This window comes from Perna viridis, chromosome 11 (genome assembly GCF_037379345.1).
Source record: "Perna viridis isolate PV_CMFRI_1.1 ecotype Kerala chromosome 11, ASM3737934v1, whole genome shotgun sequence".
Taxonomy (NCBI): domain Eukaryota; kingdom Metazoa; phylum Mollusca; class Bivalvia; order Mytilida; family Mytilidae; genus Perna; species Perna viridis.
Genome location: NC_142455.1, coordinates 24455600 through 24466045, shown reverse-complemented (window position 1 = coordinate 24466045; position 10446 = coordinate 24455600).

The window sequence follows — 10446 nt, the reverse complement described above, 5'->3', positions numbered from 1 at the left end:
TTCAGGCGTGTATCACACCGTTTCTCTACTTTAAGACTGTTACAGTCTGTACGTTCTTTGTTTCTGATCTATTTACGGTTTTACCGTTTTTCTCAAAGGAATGTAACATTTCGGAGAATACTTTTGGATTTTTTTTGGCTTGCCGATTTAGGGAATGATTTTGGACATTTAGGATTCTTTGTACCCTAAAACATTTATACTTATTGGTTTTGTGTCGACCGTCGAGCCGCGTTGAAATGTAAATTAGTAATTAAGGTTGGTCGACAGGTAAGATTTTAAATTTCCCGTGAACGATGTTTAAGTATTTAAGTTAAAGCCAGTAACCTCCAGTTAACTAGCTAAACCGGTTAATTTAATCATAGGCGTTATGCATTTATAAGCGTTATTTACCATTGTTTTACATGACTTTGTACTTTGTTAAATAAACTATGTGTTTCCACCTGTAGTTCTTATTCACAGTGTTGAATGGCAGAGCCCAATGCACAAACAATCCACGCGGGGTGTACTGTATGAGGTTTGGTCATAGGTAGTAGTTATTGACAGGTAAATCTAGAAAAGCAAAGTATTCAGCGAACATTCAAGCACTGTCATTTATTAAAAGAAGATCACACTACTTGAACAGTTAGATTGGTATTGTTGTTGTCGTAGATTTTAAAGTATTAACTCGTAATTTTCACTGAGAAACTTGCACATACAGAAGATTCCCGTTACATTTGGCGCCCAGCTGAAAAAGCCACGGTAGTTGGTAAGCTGATGAGCTAGTGTTAAAGTCGTTCGTGGTACGAAGACTCTTAAGGTTGGGGGGGGGAAATATAGCAGAACGGCTTACCTGCGTTGTAGTAGGTAGTGAGATTTAAATAGCCAGTTATTTGACTAGGCTGAAGAATTAATTCTTTAGCCGAATCGGTTTGTCGCTGGCTTGCCACCGAGCGGTCTATGGTTCGATCCTCGGTGACAGAGTATAATTTTGTGAGTCAAATCATGCTCTCCAGTTACAATACTGAATGAAATTTTAAAACATGGAGTTCACAAACTTTTGCCTGTTTATATAAAAAAATAATATTGTTTTTGAAAGTGGTATTGTACCAGATTCCTGGTCACAACGTTCTATATGTCCTATATACAAAAACAAAGGTGATCCCGCAAATGCGGCAATAATAGAGGTATTACTATACTAAGCTGTTATGGTAAACTTTTTACATGTATTTTAAACAACAGATTATTTAATTACCTTGAATATTTAGGCTTGTTATGTGAAGAGCAAGCTTGTTTTCGAAAAGGTTATGGTACTGTTGACCAAATTTTTAACTTGAAATGTCTCATTGATTTGTATTTATTTAGACGAAAAAAAATGTAATGTGCTTTTGTGGATCATCGCAATGCGTTTGATTCTGTGAATAGGGTATTATTATGGCAAAAACTGTTACGCAATGGTATAGAAGGTAAAATTCTCAAAATTATGCAAAATTTATTTCTTGCGTTAAGTCTTGTGTTAGATCTGGTAACAATATAACAGAATATTTTGCCTCCAATGTAAGAGTCAGACAAGGTGAGAATTTATCACCTTTATTATTATAAATATCCCTTAATGATTTGACAGAATTTATCATATGCTCATGATGGCATCAATGATGTATGTAATATTTCTCATTTGTTATTTGATAATGGAATATATGTCATATTTGCTGAAACTGTTATTGAATTGCCATCTGCCTTAAGTGCTGTGTATTTGTACTGTGAAACTTGGAAACTCAATGTTAATGTAGCGAAGACTAATATTGTGATTTTGTTAAAAAAAATAGACTGTGTTAGAATACTCATTTTTTTTATAATAATGAAAAAATCGATGTATTAGATGATTTTCAGTACTTGGTGTTTTCAAGGAAAGGTACTTTACATAAAAATAAGGCTAGACTTGTGTAACAAGCTAGTAAAGCAACGTTCTTTGTTTTATGTAAAGCTTCTTTTAGTTTACCAATAGATATATTGTTACAGTTATTTGATGCAATGTTCGCACCCATTTTGTTATATGGTGCAGAAGTGTGGGTTATGAAAATAATGATATTATTGAATCGTTGCATTTAGAAGTTTGCAAGTATATACATAAGATTAGAAAATGTACACCAAACTGTATTGTCTATGGTGAACTTGGTAGAACTTCAATGTCTATTGTATTAAAGCAAGAATGATTGGTTTTTGGCAACGAATCATAAATGGGAAAAAAAATGAAAAAAAAAATACCCCACACATTTTATAATATGTTATATAGATTAAATGAAGCTGATATGTATCATTCTCAATGGCTAATATGTATCAAATATATTCTAAATGAATGTAATTATGGTAATTACTGATATGATCAATCTGTATTGAAAAATGTCAATCTGTCTAAAAATGTAAAACAATTTCTTCATAACAAAGTTTTTGATGATTGTTTATCACAAATATTTGAGTCGCCTAAATGTATAAACTAGAAAATTTATGAATCTGACTTTTGTTTTGAAAAATATGTTACTGTGCTGCCGTCAGATTTGATGTATAATCTTATTGAGTTCAGATGTAGTAGTCATAAATTGCCTATTGAGGCTGATAGATTTTCCAGTATCAATAGAGCTGAAAGAATTGTGATCGGTGTAATAAACAAGAATTGGATGATGAGTACCATTATATTTTTAACTGTCAAGAAAGGCACAAATTTATACCTGTTCACATCAATAATAACAGAAGTATTGTTAGTTTGTCAGATTTAATGAACAGTCACGATACCTATAAATTGTTATGTCTGTATTTAAGTGATGTATCATCTATATATATTGATCGTTCATCTGCATACAACTACTTCATGTGTATATACCATACATCGTGTACTAAGTTACAGCCCTAGATTAATCCTACGAGGAGGAATGACCCGGCCAGCGAAAGCTATATTTTTATATAGCCTAGCTGGCCGAGTGGTCTAGGGCGCTGGATTAAGTGCGGGCGGTGTTGCCATAGATGTCACAGCGGTACGAGTTCGAGGCCCTCGGAGGGAACGACCAAAAATTTGCATCGCAAATTTGACAGTTCTAACATCGTTGGGATATATATATATATATATATATATATATATATGTTAGTTCATGCTTTATTTTTGTTTGTTAAATTTATTGTACTTTAATTATGCCTCATGTGAGGCCTTTAGTGAAATAAAAAGTTTCAAGTTTCTCAAGTTTCAAGGAATTGAAAATTTGATAAAAACAGAAACTTTATATTTTCTTATATTATTAACATATTGATATTTGATAATAGTAACCATCAGTTAAATACACCTGGGAGGTAGATGGTTGGTACCTATATTTTTCTGATATAAATAACTAGAGGATGCCCGCGAAATTGCGGCCGATTGAGCAAAGTGTGGACACAGTATTTATTTGGCGGATTCAAACAAAATGAGTAATCGTTGTAAATCTACAATACATCAATGGTGTACAAATTTGTTCAAATTGCTTTAGTGGTTTAAGAGGAGTTGACCTTTAACCTTTTAGGGGGACTTGGTTTTTTTCTTTTTGACTCAGAATTGTTTTTTATTTTTTTTCTAATACACGTGAGCGAATTTGTTTTTCATTTTTTATTCACAGATACTTATTTCTTGTTTATTTGTTGGGGTTTAACGTCAGAGCAGCAATATTTCAGCTATATCCAGACGATGAACATGAAATTGATGATAAAATGAACATGAAATGATGACGAAATGAAAAAGGGATGGGACACAAGGACAATGGGGTCGACACATTTTGATTGACACTGGAAATAGGGAGAAGTAGATAGGGTCGGGCAATTTAGCCTATCGTGGCGGAGCCCTATGGTTCCTACTCCGGGAGAATACCACAGTAGGGTTCTTTAACGTGCGAGGAGCGTGGCATCTTTCCCAACACGATGCACCACTATGGTTTGCGGTCAGGTTTTCCGTATTATAGCCTGACAACCCAAGCATGTAACACGCCAGGGGTACCCCATTCCACCACCTGGGGCACACATCCCAGTTGCTCTGTGGGCAGAGCGCCCTAGCCCCCGGCTAGGGTTCTGAGCACTATTTAGTCGCCTTTTACGACAAGCTTAGCGCTGCTGCAGGCTTATTCTTTTAACAACCGGACCTGCACGGGGAACTTGTTTCTTAATCCTTCCTTACCAAATCATCTTTTCTTCAAAGTCAGGATCAAGTATTTTTAACCACCAAAGAGAAAAACCGAGCCCCCAGGAAGTTAAATGGTGCGTCCCTAAGCAAAGTGTCATATCCTCATGCCAATAAACTTTCCTGGAAAAAATGGTTTAATCTGGGACTAAGAAGCTGTTTTATTGGTCCCAGATTTAATTTGACCCAGGGTATGGGAGGACGACGATGACGACGCTGACAAACGCAATGCGAAGGCTTTAAAAGTCGATATGGCACGTTGCGGAAAGAAAAAATAAACATTAATATACACTTGCAATAAACAATCTGACTGCTCCAGACATCTGTTGCGTCAATGACGTATTTTTGCAGCGATCGATTAATTCAAGATTAACAGTCTCTATCTGTAACCTTTTTGCTATCAGCTGGTTATCCTGAGGCTTCGCCCAAGTTTTCTCTCCAATGCCAGTGGGCAGCATCAAGACGCAGAAGAAGCATTAAAGCCCTGTTCTTTGATATCGGTTATGTTCAATGTATTACGCCCAAATAATGCTTTCAAGTAGGTTATCAAAGTGGTGTCTTGTTAACTAGAAAAATGTTTTTTATCTAGCTCAAAATCGAACTTGCATGTATTTTTGTGCTTATTAACTGTACAAAGTTTTGTTTATCAAATGGAAAACGCTGGGTGACGAACGGACAGACAAACGGACACTCAACTGAATTTTTATGCATAATGAAAGTTCAGGCTTCATTTACTCTTTATCCGAACTGTGCATTTTGCTCGAACATAACTTTTTATCATACAATGTAATAAAAAAAAAGACAACTACATGTATGCTATAAGATTTTCAGACTTGGTACTACATTTTCAAGTCAGGACTGACGTCTGTATTTTTTGGGGTTTTTTTTTGGGGGGGTGGGGGTGGGGGTGGGGGAGGTGTTGGGGAAGGGGCAGCTGGGTTGAACACCTTATAATTTTCTGAAAGTTCAACCCAGTTAAAATGTGCATAATAAATTCTTAAATTACACAAAACAATGGGTAGGGGGATTTACCACTCATGCCAGTTTATACATAAAAATGGGGATGGTCCAGACTTCGGGCGCAGATGTTTACGCATAGAAGGGTGAAGGTTTTTCACCCTCCCCCACAAAAAAAATGATGGATGTGCGAAAGTGTATTATAACACATGGACCAATGACGATCTTCGAATTGGGATATTTCCCGAAAATTCGCGTTTTTCATAGAAAAAAGTTTGTTTCAAAGCTAAATTACACAACACTACATTTATACCTCATATCACAAATATATTCGACCTTGTATGGTTTCAGTGGAGTTGCGGCTCAAAGAAATCGGTCTCTTCCTTTAGTAGTATTGATACACGCAGACGTGTCAGGATGCTCGAAAACGGTAGGGCGCGCACCTCTGGGGTAGGGTTGGATGCATAGGAGTGAAAATTTCCATTTCCTATATATAAGGTGTTACAAAATGTATAGGACGTGCCGCTGGGATAGGTTTAATTTCCATCTAGCTGTAAGCTGTTCTCTGAAGATAGCTATATAGGGATGTTATAATGATAACATGTATTCATAATGATAAATGTGTACATGTGCGCACATGGTATGATTCACAGAGAAGAGTAACTTTGTCAAAGAACAAAAACATATTTAAGAATGCTATGAACTTAGATATAACCATAGAAATAGAGTATTATAAAAAAAAAAGGAAAGCACAGCTAAAAAGAAACTGTTTACAATGTCAGGTCAAACAGAAGTAGAACGGTGACAGAACACTGTGTTATCTAAAACAACGTAATGTTCAATCTTCCCGAACACTTCTCGAAACGGTTCTATTAAACTGGCAGAAGAACCGCTTCATTAACCGTGCATTGATAATTTGACAACATGCCTGAAATGAAATACTTCATAGGGGTATGATATTGTACTCATTTACACATGAGCTGAGGTAATATATCGTTTGATGTTTCTGGGACGTCATTTGAGAACACAGAATTTCGCCAAGGATTCTATCAGAAAATAGAACATATCTGACCTGTAATTCATAAAGTTACCTGCTTAAATTTTAGCAGCATAACTCATTTCGTCTTAGTTTTTTAATGATATAACACAATAGTAAAAAAGCTGTTGACACAATATTGCATTGCAATTTAATGTGATCAGAGCGTCAGCGACGTCCTATATATGTAGAATGTAAGACGATTGCGCAAATACGGATAATCTACATTATATCATTTTTATTTATTTATTTATTTATTTATTTAATACGCTCTTGAAGGGGGTTTATGATTGTATTACCAACTGGATTCTTTTTCCTGTATACCATATGGCCAGAAAGACAATATCCTGTTTCAATTCGGTTTGTACCTTTAGTTATGGCAGCTTAATTTGCAAATGCAACTGAGAACAAAACCAGTCTCGGAAAATATTCGCCAGAGTTTCGACGATTAAATACGAATCCAATTTGAGCTTTTTTCCAAGATACAGATTACCAAAACAATCACGCCAACGTGCTTTAACCCCGACGCATTTCTTGCGCCTGTCCCAAGTTTCTGGCCTCTGTATGACTTGTTTCGTTTTCACCTTTAGTTTATTTTTATGTTACATGAGCATCTAGAGGCAACTATTTCAAAGTACATGTACCTGTGTTTAATGATGTTTTAGAACCAGCTGCAGCCTGCCCTGTGGTGTGGAAGAGCAATCGAGGGAAGATTCCAGCGGAAATCAAGAGATTGAAATCACAGGACATTGCCCAGACATAGAAAGCAGACACACACAAAACAAAGAACATAAAATAACCAAAATAATACATGCAAAGTAACAAAAGTAAATGAGCAACTCGGACTCCACTAAAAACCTGGTTTAAAGAGTCTGGAAACCAATATCCAAAATGATGGCAACGAGTCTGTATAATGATGAGGTAGTGTCAGAAACAGAAGTGTCAAGACTTGTTTTGTAAAGGGAGTGTAGTAGAGTGAGATGTATAGAATAGAGTTTGGTTCTAATGCGATGAAGTCCAAGAGAATTTTTTTATGAAAGGAAGGAGACCATCTATGGAGACATCATGTAACTTAGGTGACGTATAGCAGCGATGCCCATGACTCCTTTTTCCGTCTTAGATTTTTGTCAAATAAATTCGTCACATTTATGCTATTGTTATATTGGCTTGAAAGGTTTCCTATACTTTTGATGTTGTCATTGCACCCGAAAGGTATTGCAGTACCTAGTGGGCGTATCATGAACCCCTCTCTTTCCCTACGATAGTTTTTGTTTACATAGAACGGGACTGTTCGTAGGATTGTCAATTTTTTTCTCAAATAAGAACTTTCACAGAGAGGATTGAAGGATCTTGTTGATTAAAATGCTGATAAGCTGTCAAGAATTTGGTGGTGTGAATTCCCGAACGATGACCGCACATTCTTTTGTTTAATCGTTCTTGTGTTTCACCGACATACACTAGACTGCATAAGTTGCATTCTAACCATATATTAAGATTGTTGATGTGAAACTTATGTCATCGTTACTTCTTGTATGGAAGGTTTTGTTTGTAAAGGAACTGGAGAAGTAAGAGTCGGTTATAAAAAGGTTGCATGTTTTGCAATTTTTAAGACATGGAAAACAGACATACACAACAAAGAACATGAAGTAACTAAAACTAAAATCATACATACAAAGTTACAAAAGCAAATGAGCAACTCGGACTCATGGAAAGTCAAGTCCGGGGTAGACAAACGAGTAGAGGAAAACTATGACCCGTTGAATATAAATCAGTTTTCATGGTGCAGGTGGATACACCATAACGATCCATGAGTTCATGATGACGGCCATAAAACTTCTGTAGTGATGACTCCAAACTTTTAGCAACATAACCTTGTTCTAGAAGACTGTTAAAATTTTAGCACGATCCAAAAAAGTCTGTGTAGTTTCGGCAGGCTCTGGCAAAACTTATGAGTTGTCAAATGAACACTCCATACGCAGGTGCTGAAGGTATGTTGCCCCAAATGAAAGGAAAGTTGACAATTCTGAATGAAAAGTCATCACGTTTTGTCGTAAAATGTGGTCAATAGTTTTCCTTTACCATCGATTTCTAAGTGTAGGTCAAGATATGAGGCTGACTTCACAGTGTCTGTAGTATCCGTTATCTCAAGTTCTTTTGGGTAGATGCGATGTATCAAATCCCCAACATTAGGATTGTTAAAAGGAAGAATAATCTAACTTTTTTATGTTCCTTCACGTACACGTACCGATAGATTCCTTCCGACTCGGTAGAAAGATATTTTGTGTCTTTTAAACATGTTACCGCATAGCACTATGATTGCATTTGATTTGGAATATTAACCTTGTGTTGGCCTTCGGTATCTTTCAACAGAACAAAGTCATTCATACCAACCGCAAATTGTAAATTACCGATGTGTGATGATATTGAAGAACTCGTCCTTATTGTTAAGTATACGTAGAACAGTAAGTATATATTTTTCCATTTTTGTCATATAGACTTGCATGAAGAACGTATTTATGGATTTGGTATTCGGAGAGGTGAGTTATCTCATCTCTCCTCACCGGACAAGCTGAAACTGTGGGCAGAGTATCGATTATTGTCATAATGAAAAGTCAATTAGCTGAGTGAGTTGTAACGACAATCTCAGAGGAGTTCGATGATACAGAATGAGTCAAATTTATTTGCATGTTCTTCAGAGAATTACCATTTGAAAATCCGAATCAGAATGATGGAAGTGCCAGAAAATAAGCGTTCTTCAGAGAAGTACCATTTGAAAATTCAAATCAGAATAATGAAAGTGTCAGAAAATAAACATAACAATGTAAATGTAAATTTCCATAACTAAAGCCCCATTTACATGCATAATTTTGCATATTTATTTTTTTTTAAACATGTGTGTAAATAAACACTGCATATAAATACAAATACATCACTTTAGGACCAGTTGTGAACAAATAAATGTAAATATGCACAACGACATGAAATAAATTTTGCGCGTGTAAATTTTCTAATATAAATATTTACCGGTTTGATTTAACTTCATCGTCCACTGACTAGTAAGGTTAATACTTAGTGCTATCGGTGATGTATGTCCGTCTAATGTCAATTGAACAACCTAAATCTGAATGATTTTTAAAGGGTTTTCAATTGACTTAAGACGGACTTATTTCACCGATATCTGAACATACCTTGACATGTGGTCAAAATATGTTTAAAAATTGGCATTCATTCACATTTGAAAATATCAATATGCAATATATAAGCATATATCATGTGCTTTAACTATACTTCAAGTGTGTTCTAAGTAGGAGTGCGATATATGGTATATAGTTATCTTAACGTTGCACCAATTCTTTTGAACGTCACAATGCAGTGTCGTGGGTTTAGCATTAAAGGTGATCGTTTACCCTATATCACATTCTTATACCTATATTGTAAACCTTATAAATTTAACCATTTTTTTTCGAAGTATAGTAAAAATATATGATTTATTGAACATGACATGTAAAAACCTGTATCAGATGCGGAATATCTACCCTCAAACTATAACATTCCGCGAAACGGTGGCCATTTAGGTGATATAGGAGTGTCGGATTGATAAGACATGTGATACAGATTTTGGCATGCAATATTCAGAATATGTTAGGGATGAAAAGTTGATTACCATATAAAAACAAATGATAGCTATATGTATACGGGCATTCATATCATCATCATGTTTTTTTTTCATAATGACGTTACGCACAATATTTGAACCACTTAGCTTACATTTGGTGTCGAAAGGTAACAGAACATTTTTGTCTGTTTCATATTAAAATAGTACACTCAAACAAAAATTGTAATATCAGATAAGGTATATTTTAGTCGATAGATTTCAGTTCTGCACAGAAGTAGAGTTCTGAAGTACTTCACTTTGTGTCCGTACTATCAAGTTCAGCACTGCGCATGATTTAACTGCGTTGCATTTCAAACAATCAGCTTTACGTTTGAAAGTGACATTAAGCCTCGGGTTAAGAATGAAAATGGATTGCTTTCACTTGGAAAATATGTTGTTTTTATCCTCCTGTGTATTTAGTCGTACTTATCATATTAACAAATTACATCTTAAGATACATCAAGTATATTATCCTGTCAAGTCATTGATATTCACAACATCGAGCTTGTTGCTATTTGAAATGTATGTATGGTCTTATATTTTGAAAACGTATTTTATTACATGATTTTTTATTTAAAAATGTAAGAAATTCTGCAATATTATTTGTTCTAGAAATTACATTATTAA